Below are 12,791 nucleotides of genomic sequence, written 5' to 3' on the forward strand. Positions count from 1 at the left end.
TCAGATAAGCGAGGATGTGAACATGAAGTAATAATATCTCTAGCAAATTCTGAAACTACATTACATTGAGTTGTTTGTATTGAAACGTCTTATTTCGAAATATTGAAATCTTATTTCAGTCACATGATCTCAACTGAAAAATATGCAAATCATCTCTGTATCCGTTTGTCACTTTTTCGCTTTTTCGTATCTATATTGAAGCTAAAAATATAATGAAATAATTGAGAATCATATGAGTTTCCTAATAGCTGACGATGTGAATATATGGAATTTATTACTAATACTGTATTGCATGTCTATTTTATAGTACCATATATCATAAGGCCCTTTCTAGTTTTTTCTTCGTAGTGTAGCAGATTAATTGTGTATCTGATACGAGAAATGTAAAGTAAGCTAAAATAAGAGAAAAGAAACTTGTAAGCTAATCCTTTTAAATATTTCCAAACTAAGGTATTCACATATAAATAGATTCACCAGTATTTAAGCGATATTTTTATAAGAACATTATAAGAACACCGAGGCTGAAATTACTTGAAAATTAAGAACGAAATAAAAACGAATTGAGGCTGAGGTAAAATATCAAATGGTATCTTTGTATTAAAAATAAATTTTTAAAATCCAACATCTAGCTAGCCACATAGAGTAAAGTATTTAATGTTTACAAAGGTTATTTTATATCAACATTATATCTACTCCACTAATGTAATCAGATATATAAGTTCCATTATGAAACGACACAAAATACTCAGCTAAGCTTGTGCTGAAATTTATAATTTCCCCTCAAACCAGCCGTATTCATATAGTCACTAACTCTTTGCCAAAAAAGAGGGTCACCACCGTCACTGGTTGTATGTTAAGTGTGTAAAATAATAAACAAAAATATAAGAACATTTTGAGCCTGAAATTGGCAAAAAAAAAATAAGAACACTGAGCCTGGGGCAGACTTCTACTTCTTTTAAATAAAATAGTCTACTGACACATGAATATTGTACTTTCTTATGGAGGTAATAAATTCCACACATGATAAGTAGGCCTATGTCATACCTCCATGAACCTTTCCATTAGTAATTGCCAACCAAAATTAAACCTTTTTACAAACTGGAACGCACAATTCAGTACGTGTATTTTAAATTGTTGGTATACAAAAAGGTCATTGTTTTTATTATACATATATTATATATATAATTTCTAAAGCAATTTCTAAACCAGGTCATCATCTATACTGATTGCATAATGTTATTAAATCGTAAATATAAAGTTAGTAGTTGTTTATACATATATATATATATATATATATATAGAACTGGAGGTCGCTGGAACAGAATGTTGCTACTCGGAGTTTCACGCTATTGCGATCGTCAGGCAACTGATCTATAGTCTTTTAAATCGGCTGGAGCAATCCCTGTCTCTTATACACATCTAGATGTGTATAAGAGACAGATATATATATATAAATGCAACGCTTTAATTTATTTTAATTGAGTGCAAAGGATTGTATTAATTTTCTCAAGCAATTTCTAAACCAGGTCATCATCTATCCTGATTGCTATTAAATCGTAGGTATAAAAATAGTAGTTGTTTGTTTTATTTTATTACCCTCATCAAACATAAACAATTCACGAATCAAATCAAAAATTAAATGCAAAGTCAACATAAAATAAGCCATATACCGCAGCATAGCCTAAGCCACAGACAAGCAGAAAAAGATCCGTTATCATATTGTATAATCTGGTAGGCATTTTGTAAAGATAACAACTTTAAATATATGTAGATAACCATAAATGAAAAACAAAATCACTCAGGCAGTGCTTATTAATTTATGTTAAACCGCGGAGAAATATTCCTCTATTCAGGTGGAACTTGGCCAGACTAAATTGATAACAAGCCATATACTCGAAGTTCAGGTAAATGATTGTGTGAATGGAGTTTCTTGAGTTTATAAATCTCAATCATGAAATATATCATTTTCATTTAATCCGACAATTTCCGTATAGTTCGCATTCATTCTTTATATACGCAAGATAGTAATGCACTGAGGAGCAAAAGCCCCCTTCACTATAAAGACTGTTTCAATGCACGGGCGTATAGAAAGCCGTTTTATCATTTACTTCTGAATTATACTTAAGTGGAATGCAATGCACTTATGTGGAAATCATTTGCACTTATGTGAATACCCGTAGGAAAATAATGTATAGAATTGCTAAAGAAACCATTCTATAAAATTTCTACATCTTTTCTATAGGCTAATTCTATATGATTTTCTAAACCAGCTTTATAGAGTTTTAATAGATTTTCTACAAGGTCGCTAAAGATGTTTTGATTTAGTTTAAATAGAAATCCTGAAGAACTCAGATAGAGTTCTATAGAGTGTTCTTAAAACCTCTAAAGAAATTTTGAAAAAAAAAATTCTAAGAAAAATTTATAGAATTTACTTAGAGTTTATATAGAAAAACAAAAATTTTATAGAGTTTCTTTAGAAACATTTTTATTTTCTATAGAACTACAACAATTACTATAGAACTTTTTTATATAGAATTTTCATTAATTATATCGACTTTTATAGAATTCACATACAATTCTATAGAAAGTTAGACGAATTATATAGAAAAACTTAGAAAATTACCATTATGAAAAAAATCTATAGAAAGTTGATAGAATTTTCATAGAAAAATACACACAGGTTTCTATAAAATGTCTACAGAATTTTGAATTTCTGTTAAAAATTCTATAGAATTAATAGTATTTCCATAGAGATTATTTTATAGAAAAATATAAACATTCTAAAGAATACATATATAAAGTTATAGAATGTTTATAGAAATAAATCAGAATTCTATAGAGTTTCTATAGGTTGATTCTATGTAATTTTAGATGTGTATAAGAGACAGATATTATAGTGGGGCGGATATGTGACATTTTTGGTCAAGCCGTGCACTTCTGGAAAGAAGCATGAAACTTTGTCTTAGGGGGTTTTTGAGTATGTAACCACGATCTCACTCCAACCGTTCCCGCCGAAAATGGGAAAAATCAAAATGGCCAAAAAAACACATTTTTTGGCAGTTTAAAGGCTTTAAGTGCCCACATTACCATGATCTTAGTGTCAAAAATACGTATGATTTTTAGTTCAAGGAATCTAGCTCGAAGTATTTATTTATAACAATCAGCTAAAACTTTATTGATATTACTTCAGATCATCACTGACAATGTTCTTGAAATCAGCTGCCATATCTTTCAACTTGATCAACATAGAAAGTTTTACCGCTGCAGCCTTCTGAGAAGATATAATTAGATTAATAGATTATAGATTTGGGGAAATTTGTTATAAAAATGTAATAAAATATACATCAAAACTACTTTATGGCTAGGACTAAGTCTTATGACTAGCCTAGGCCAGGGCCTAGAGGTGAAGTATAGTGTTTAATAAAATAGATACACTTGCTAAAACATATCCCATATACCATAAGTTGACAAGTTGCACTGAGACTGCCAGTGTCAGAACATCACTGACCGTGGAGCTATCACTTGACACGGGTTTGGCAGTTGGCTAGAAGCCCAGCTAGTTGGCTAGGGTTTACCTATGACTAGGCCTAGCCTAGGCCCTGCCTAGGCTGAGGTACCTTCATTTTCTTCCTTGCAAAACAATATGAATGATGAGTGTGAAACATAATACCGGATCTCGAGTAATAGTTCGTTTTCAATCCATTAATGAACAGAAATGGTATCGCAACAAACTTGGTCATGCGTTTTGTATTTCGACCATCTCCTACACACGTATGTACTGGCCTGTACCTCTGATATTCAAAGGGCGCGTACAGCCTATTATTTTATTGTTTAGTGGCGCGCTCACTCGCTTGTTGTGCCTACATGTGGGATATCAGTGCGCCATATTCTGCACGTAGTGAGACTCTCAGAGTCAGCTAAATTATAAACATATAAATTAGAATACAAAAGAGGCCTATGGAAAATAACATTTAAGTATGTTGGTCCTAAATATCAAGATTAAACATTTCATCTTCTTACAAAAAGGCTGATTTTAGAAAGCTTTCGAACTTTGTTTTCTCGTTTTTATACGTGAAACGCGATGTGTTTGTTGTTTGGTTCAGAGCTACCTAATTAGCATATTCATGCTCTATTTTGATTGCTAGAAACATCAGGGAAATCGATTTATGTTTTGTGATAAAGTGCAGGCAGATGATTTTGATAAAATCCAAATAATTTTAAAATTGAAGAGTTGTTTATAATATTTTCATAAATTTATAAAATAACATTCAATACAATACGGCATTTACATAGGCCTATTATTTCCTATGACGTAAAACGTATATAGAATATGTATAGAATTTTGATAGAATCCCTAATTACAATGTAAAAAAATTAATTCTATAAAAATCCATTTATAATTTTATAGAAATTGTATTATACATTCTATACATTTATCTGTTTAATTTCTAACGACTTTCTGAACAATTTATCAAAAATCGTTCAAAATTAGATAGAAAATATAACGAGATTTCTATAGGATTTTTCTAAATGAAAAATATAAAATTCTATAGACACTATAATTAAAAATCGAAAGAGAAAATATATAATTAAATCTATAAATTGTGTAGAATTTAAATAGAATTCTTTCTATAACATATTTTTCTAAGCAATTCTCTATATAATTATATTTCTATAGAACTCTCTATAGAGAATGGATGGGGTCTTATATAGAGAAAAAAATCTGGATTAATTTCCTATAGAATTATATTTCTATAGAACTATCTCTATAGAAAATGGATGGGTCTTATATAGAGAAAAAATCTTGGATCAATTTTCTATAGAATTATATTTCTATAGAATTATCTCTATAGAGAATGGATGGGTCTTATATAGAGAAAAAAATCTTGGATCTATTTTCTATAGAATTATATTTCTATAGAACTATGTCTATAGAGAATGGATAGGTTTTATATAGAGAAATAATTCTTGGATCCAATTTTCTATAGAAGTCTATAAAAACTCATAAATGTCTTTAGACTTTCTATAGAATTCTATAAAACATTTTACTACGGGTACATTCCACTTAACTGTAATACATTACATTTAAGTGCAATTAATTAGACTTAAGTGCAAATTAATTATACTTAAGTGAAATTGCAACGTATTACACTTAAGTTGAATGTATTTTTACTTATAAGTATAAATGAATTCCACTTAAGTGCATTACATTCTACTTAACTGTAATTCAGAGGTAAATGATAAAACGGCTTGCCATACGTATACCTACCATGCAAGGACGTATATTTACATGTTCTGATTTTTTAAAAGTATAATTTAGATTATCAATCGTTAGGCTTACTTTTCTATGTTTAATCAATGTTTCTAGGGGTGGGTTTTGCTGATTCGACGCTCGCGCGGAGTTCGTGGTGCCACGAGTTTTCTATTAGCCGCTCCACAACCTGATGTTATTGATATGTTGTCGTTGTCGATATTAATGTAGACAGGCTATTTTATTTTTATATCATCGTTGCGTGATATCGTGCTGGTATGTAAAAGTAGAGATGCAATGAACTAGTTCCTTATAGTGCCTAATTAATTGGTTGATTGATTACAGAGAGGAAAAATATTAGCTTGGTGATAAAACATTCTACGAACGAGTTCGCCTGAGTACATCCTATACTTTCAAGTCTGCCAACTTTCTGATACCACATGATGCGATGATAGATGATAGATATAACCATCATGAAGAAAGTAAATCGGAATATTTACTTTCTTCGTGATGTAACAGACCTTTCACCTAAGCCCCGCTCCTTGGATGTTGTTGCTAAGGTGTCGCAGGGGTGGTACGAGGACGAGGACGAGGGGGGCGGGGCCCACCCCATCGGGGAGAGCTGGACCCCCGTAGGGGGGAAAACCATTCGTCGGGGAGAAAAACAAATGTATGTTTTTATTAGTAGACTCTAAAATCGACTAAATAAGCCTTTGAAACCCCTAAATTGTAAAAAAAAATAGTGGGTTTAATCCCCTGCACCACTTTCGGAATATTTTGAGTGGCGCCCAACCACGCCCACTTTTCTCTCATCAGGGACATCCCTTTCCCATCCGCCGGGACTTCGGACCCATCGTGGGGAAAATCCTCTCGCCACCCCTGAGGTGTGGGACCTTACGGCGGTAACGCATATGCGTGCCTGTGAGGCATGAGCGTATTCTCGGGTATTAAATATGTTCTAGTTGATTGGTCAGTTATTAAGTTTGATTTGCACTCTAGAAACGTTTCATAACAGATAACAGATATATGACTACAAAAAACGGCGGCGGAAGCGGGTGGGGGGTGCAGGGAGGCCATTGGTCATTCAACTTTTTTCACTAGGGAGCCTGCCCTCCCCCTCTCCTCACTTTTGTGACTGCTTCCAGCACCACTGACAAACATGTTTAACGAACGCTATACAATGTCATTATTATTATAACTTTTGGTGCTTAGAGACCTTGTTTATCTTCGCCTTATAAATCGATTTATTATTATTATAATACAATGTAGATTTCTTTTCATTTTCAAACGAACATTACAAGTTCTGTTTTTGAGTTGAGCAACCAGTGTGTACCATACTGTAAAGCGCGCGTCTGTAAAGTTTCCTTGAATTCGAGCACTGAAGAAAACAATGGAATCGCTCGCCCACCTTGTAAATTCTGTATTTGGCACATGGCGGAGGTAGGCACGGTGTAAGGATCTAGTTCTGTTTATGTTAACCATAAAGATGTAAGTGTTACTGATTGGCTTACAGTAAACCATTAAACTAACGTAATATAACCACATTTAAATTTCATCTAATTTAACGAAAACAATAAGATACTTAATTAGGCTATTTATTAAAATAAAGTTCTCTGAAGGTTAACAACATAATTTATAGTACATTGTAATTAATGTATTACAGGTTGTAAAAACTGTTATAGTGGAAATCTTTTCGCTTGACATTACGAATTAGTCATTTGTGAGACAAAATGATAGGTTAGGTCAAATGTTATAATAAACAGTGGCGAAGCGCAGCCGACACGTTTCCTCACCCTCCTAATTCTTTCAAAATTATTTAAAAAGATAATAGTGAAAAAAGAAAATTATATTCAAATTTATATATATTCAACCATGGTGGGGCTGTAGGCGGGTGGACACTCTATCTGTGCAAGTCCCTCTGTGGGCCTCCCTATTTCGACTTCCTGGACCCCCACATTTTCCAGCTTCAGAAGGGTTACTCGTCGGGGGAAAAGAGATGGTTTCGTCATGGAATATTATATCGAGGATACCCCTCAAATGATGAATAATTCATTGTGATCGTGGAAGCAATCTCGACTTCGACTTGAAATACTGTAAATTCTGCACATGTTTGCTTATGCCAGGGAGCTGTCATAATACATAATGTAATATGACTGATCCCTGTTTTTACAGATTGAAAAGTGATTGAGTAAAATACGGGAAGCAAAAAACTGTATGCTATTATAATACTTTAGATTTAAGGTACTCTTATAATACCTAGTACTCTGGTAAATCTATTTATATATCAATAGGCCTATCTTTGTTTTTGGATTAATTGAGGCATGTATACAAGACTAACCTACTTCCCTTTTCCTTTTCCAATGACGAAGATTAAATTGCAAAACGAAAAACATCATCAAATTAACGATAACAATGACTGGGTGATACTAATATCGACAATTGCATATGCAGTAACATTAACATTAATACTAACGACGAGGAGATTTTGAATAGAAGTACAGTATTGTAGTCATATTCTTCAATCGATACCACTTGACTGAAAAACACGTTTCATTTTCTGTGATAAATTCATCCATGGATTACATCAATCATTCACATTTAATGACAAATTCAGAAAAGTCAGGTACACAGACGAGCTTGCTCGTAGAAAGTTTTATCATTATAACTATGTACCTCTCTGCTTTCAATCAACCTATCAAATTAAGTACTTAAAATAAAAATAGACCAAGAGGCCTACCTTTGGAAGCATCATTGACGACAGTAACAGATTATGGTCGCGGCTAAGAGGAAATCGAGGCACCTCAAACACTGCGCGGGCGTCAAATCATAGTAAATATTAGAAACATACACTAAAATAAGTCTATGACTGATAATTAAAAAATAAGATTGATTGGAAATTTGTTGTGACGCTCTTATCCGAACGTGTGATGTGCACTTCTGGGTATACCTACAATAATTAGGCCTATCAGACTTAAAGAGCTATGGCTTCGCAGGTAAAAGAGAGGCTTCGCGATGTTTAAATAATAAACAATATAAATCATTAAGTAATTCTTGATGTAAACTATATGCATTTTTGGATTGAATATTTCAACCTGACCTCAGGTCCTCTTCAACATGACTGATTAACATTATGAGAAAGTTGGAACAGTAAAATAATATCTAATAGGCGATTGGTCAGACTTAATCATGATGACTTAATTATAATAACAAAAGGTATCATCGAACCTACAAACAAGTTGATAAACAAAAGTGAAATAATTATGATGAATAAACAGCAAGTGGCTGTAAGGCAACTAAGGATTAAGGAAATAAATTAATGAGTGAAATCACTATAATAAAAAGGCGAAGTAAATATATAGCTATAATGATGAAAGATTCATTATAGATCACGATGAACATAATTATGGAATCAGTGTATACATTATAACATAATGTAATCGTAATAATAATATAATAATATATAATAATAATACTAATAATAATAGTAGTAGCAATATATGGATGAGATAAAGTCTTAAATGAACAAGAATAAAATGGATATCAATGTATACAAGTTGAATAAACCTAATCCAGTCTATAAAATAGGGTACAGCATAGATATAATTATCAAATGAAAAATATATTTAAAAAAATATATATATATATAGAAATGAACTATATGCATATATACATGAGATCCATGTGTATGTGCATTTACAGTAGACTCTATACCCATATATACTTATATTTATTTACACATGGATCTCATGTATATTATTATGCATAGGCCTATAGTTCATTTCTATATATATATTTTTTTTATATATTCTTCATTTGATAATTATATCTACTATAATTACTAACTATAAAACAAACATCTCAAACTGTAGAAACATTCAATATGGAAATATAAAATTAAAAATAATTTACAAGTTTCAATATTTAGTCAATTTCACATGTAACTAAATTTAAAAACCTAATCCGATGAATTGGATCTGTAGCAAATTTCGCAATACCTTACTGAGGTTGGTGTACGAGGCCCGGGGCGAATTAGTCCTAGGAACCTAAAATATAGGCCCCTCATCGTGTATGTTTTTGTTTATGATAAGGTGAATATATTATGGGAGTACCGTTACGCATTAATATTATCAGAATATATACGACCAGCAAAGAGAGTTTTCGCAAACTTACGAAAATGATAACGAATAAGGTTACATCATCAATTTCTTGACAACCCTATCCCCACAGTATGCGATTCATGCCGCATGAATTAGGGAGCATTTTCAGCCCCTACAGCCTATTGTCAAGAATGTTTTAGGCACGAATGACGATAACGATAATGACGTATTCGTTATCGTTTTCGTAAGGTTGCGAAATCTCCCTAATAAGTCATTGTAGACAATCAAATTGGCACCTTCAGTCTGCATTCGTGAATTCTCAAATGATATCGTAATGATTCATATGAAGCAAAGTTTTACATTCATAATATTAATTTTGTGTGGATTTTTTTTTTTTTTTTTGATAAGTTGCTGCGTTTTTTAAATTTTTTCCTCTTTCGTTTAATTTAAATAATTGTTCAGCTTTCAGCGCTAAAGGCTTTCTTCATCATTGCTTCTGTTTTCATTCATTCAAAACAATTATTATCCTCACTTTTAATAATCTGAATGTATATTTGTGTAGGCATACGAGGAAAACTGATCATGACATTGACAATTGTACGAATTAAATTTTTAAAAAACCGTACTCGTAATCATTACCTAATTCTTACATAATCGAAAACCTATTAAGAAATATTTAAAATTAAGTCTTATTATTATTTGTTATATAAATATTATTATCACCATCATAAACCTATTGCTAAAATCAGTTAAACAAAGCGCATTATTATAAAATGAGATATTATTTTTTTGTTATTGCCATATTATTATCATCATCATCATCAAAATATTGTTAAAATCAGTTAATAAGTAGCCTATTATTCCAAAATTAAGATATTTGTTTTTAATATTATCCTCAACTTAAACCTATGTGTTGCTTTAACTTGTATAATGTATTTGTGTGCTTTTCGAATATTTCTTGAATATCCTAATGTTTTCGTGATTTTTTATGTTCATTTTTTGATGTTTTTTTCCCTTGCAAATACCGTAATATCCAATCTTTCGTTTTGATTTGCAAAAAAGATTATTCGAATTTGAATTAGAAAACCTATTGCTAAAATCAGTTAATAGACATTATTTTTTGATGTTTTTTTTCCTTGCAAATACCGTAATATCCAATCTTTCGTTTTGATTTGCAAAAAAAAGATTATTCGAATTTGAATTAGAAAACCTATTGCTAAAATCACTTAATAGACGTTATTTAAGTTACTAAAATCAATGAATGAAATATTTAAGTTACTCAGTGATATGAGAAACTTATTGCCTCATTCACAAGGAAACATTTATTTTTGACGTAAGTCCAATATAACGTAGTTTGATCTACATTTTAAGTAAAATCAACAGAATTAAAGGAAAATGAATGAAAACTGAGCTGTATCCTAGTTGTCCTGGATTCAAATGCCATAAGGGCTTTTTCTAATGACCAAACCAGACTACTGTACACTGCATATGCCTCACAGAGGAACTTAATATATGCCTAGGCCCTATATAGCATTATATACATGATGGGTTGTGTATGATAGTAACGCTTACGCACTTACGTCTATATTTTATAGTATTGTTATTGCTAATTTGACGAGGTTTCCCTGAGGCAAATGACGTCTGATCTTGACTTTGAAAGTTGTACGAAATAATAATGAAAACCATACACGTAATCTAGGCCTCTTTACAACAATTGTTTCAGGACTACAGTATACACATAAATCGAAACTATTATTCAAGAATGTTAAGAAGTTAAGATTTTATATGAATACAAATGTAGCTTATGGTGGTTACGGTGTCTGTCTTACAATTCAGGAATCCTTGGTTCTAATCCGTGAGACACCAAAACCAAGCTGCATAAGCCCAAAGCCGGGCACTAACCGCTCCCGACGGTCGGCGGCCGACGCGATTCCACGAAAAACGCAATGCGACGACGCGCGCGTAAATAATCTTTTTAATGACGATCTGTTCAGACAGCCACCGACAATCAGCAGACAGCGTCGTGTCGTCTGGCGCTGGGAGCGGAATTGGATTCGTCTGCCGATGGTCGACCGTCGTACGTACGACGCATTAGTGAGTGATATAATTTCGTTCCATCCTGTAAAAATGGCGATTGTTCTGGATTTTAGATGACAAAAACATTTTCAGTATTCAGTCCCGGGATTTCAATTGAAAATACTAGGCCTATTACTGTATCTCTCGAAATTATATGCCTTCCTCCACGTGTTCACACTCATCTATACAAAATGTTATAAATGGAAACAAAAATTAAATGAATTTCAAAATAGCTGAAGGGGTGTGTATGATAATAATTGCTTATATAATTGCGGGTTTTTTTTCCATAGTATTGTTATTGTTAATTTGACGAGGTGTTCGTGATGCAGATTAATCAAAATTCTAAAAATGGAATCGACGATGACAGGCTGCAATAACAGCATTCTTATAGGCCTACTCCCACCTCATTTAATGCCAAGCCAAGACATTGATAAGCAGGTTATTGGTATTGTTTTTAACGCAAAATTATTTACTATAATATATTGTACCATATTCCCTGATTTTTTTTTCTTGGAGATAGGCCTATATATTTAATGCGCGATAATTAGGTCATTGTAAACAACCCACTTATTCCCTCCATGATAGAGGAATAAAATAGAGGCTTCGTCTGTATCAATCTAACCAAGCTAATTGACCAATCAAAACACACTACTAATAGATGCGTTTAGGAATACACATTACTGTAATTGGTAATTGCACAAACAGTTCTAATTTTTGGGACAAAGCGATTGCAAAAAATAGCTAGCTTATACAATTTTGGTAATAATCATAAAATGATCAGACAAGAAATTTATCTAGTTCCAAGATAAACTTTTTATGAAAGGATTCTTTTTATTGAACCAAGAATATAAAAAAAACTGTACTCTTACGTACAAACTGGGTAACAAAAATCCTTTGAAGAGTTGACAAGAAAGAAAAGTAAGAGAACCCATTTTGATAAGAAGGAAAAAAAACAGAAATGAAAAAAAAAATGAAAAACAACATGAATAGGGATAAATGGAGGGTCATACGAACTCTCTAACACCTACAATGAACTTTTATTATCCGAACAAGAAATACCAGTGGATAGTCCTGTTGGTCTGAACTATACAATGAGTGAGCCGATTGGTATGGTTCCCACCTCGTGCACGCCAGGCCCGGGTTCAATACTCGGCTCTGCAGCCGAGTATTGAATTCGGGTCTTTTATAAACGCTCAGCTCCTCGAATAACCCTTTCAGTCTAAACGTAGCCTCAGTCGGGTGGCGCTGCACTGAGGGTGCCGTGAGTCCACAGGGACCCAGGCCAAATTTCCACAGTGTATTACATTTGAGGACAAATAAAGATTATTATTATTATTATTATTATTATTATAGAGAATAACAATTTA

Source organism: Anneissia japonica, unplaced genomic scaffold (genome assembly GCF_011630105.1).
Source record: "Anneissia japonica isolate Jap-2015-1 unplaced genomic scaffold, ASM1163010v1 scaffold287799_len804019_cov200, whole genome shotgun sequence".
Taxonomy (NCBI): Eukaryota; Metazoa; Echinodermata; class Crinoidea; order Comatulida; family Comatulidae; genus Anneissia; species Anneissia japonica.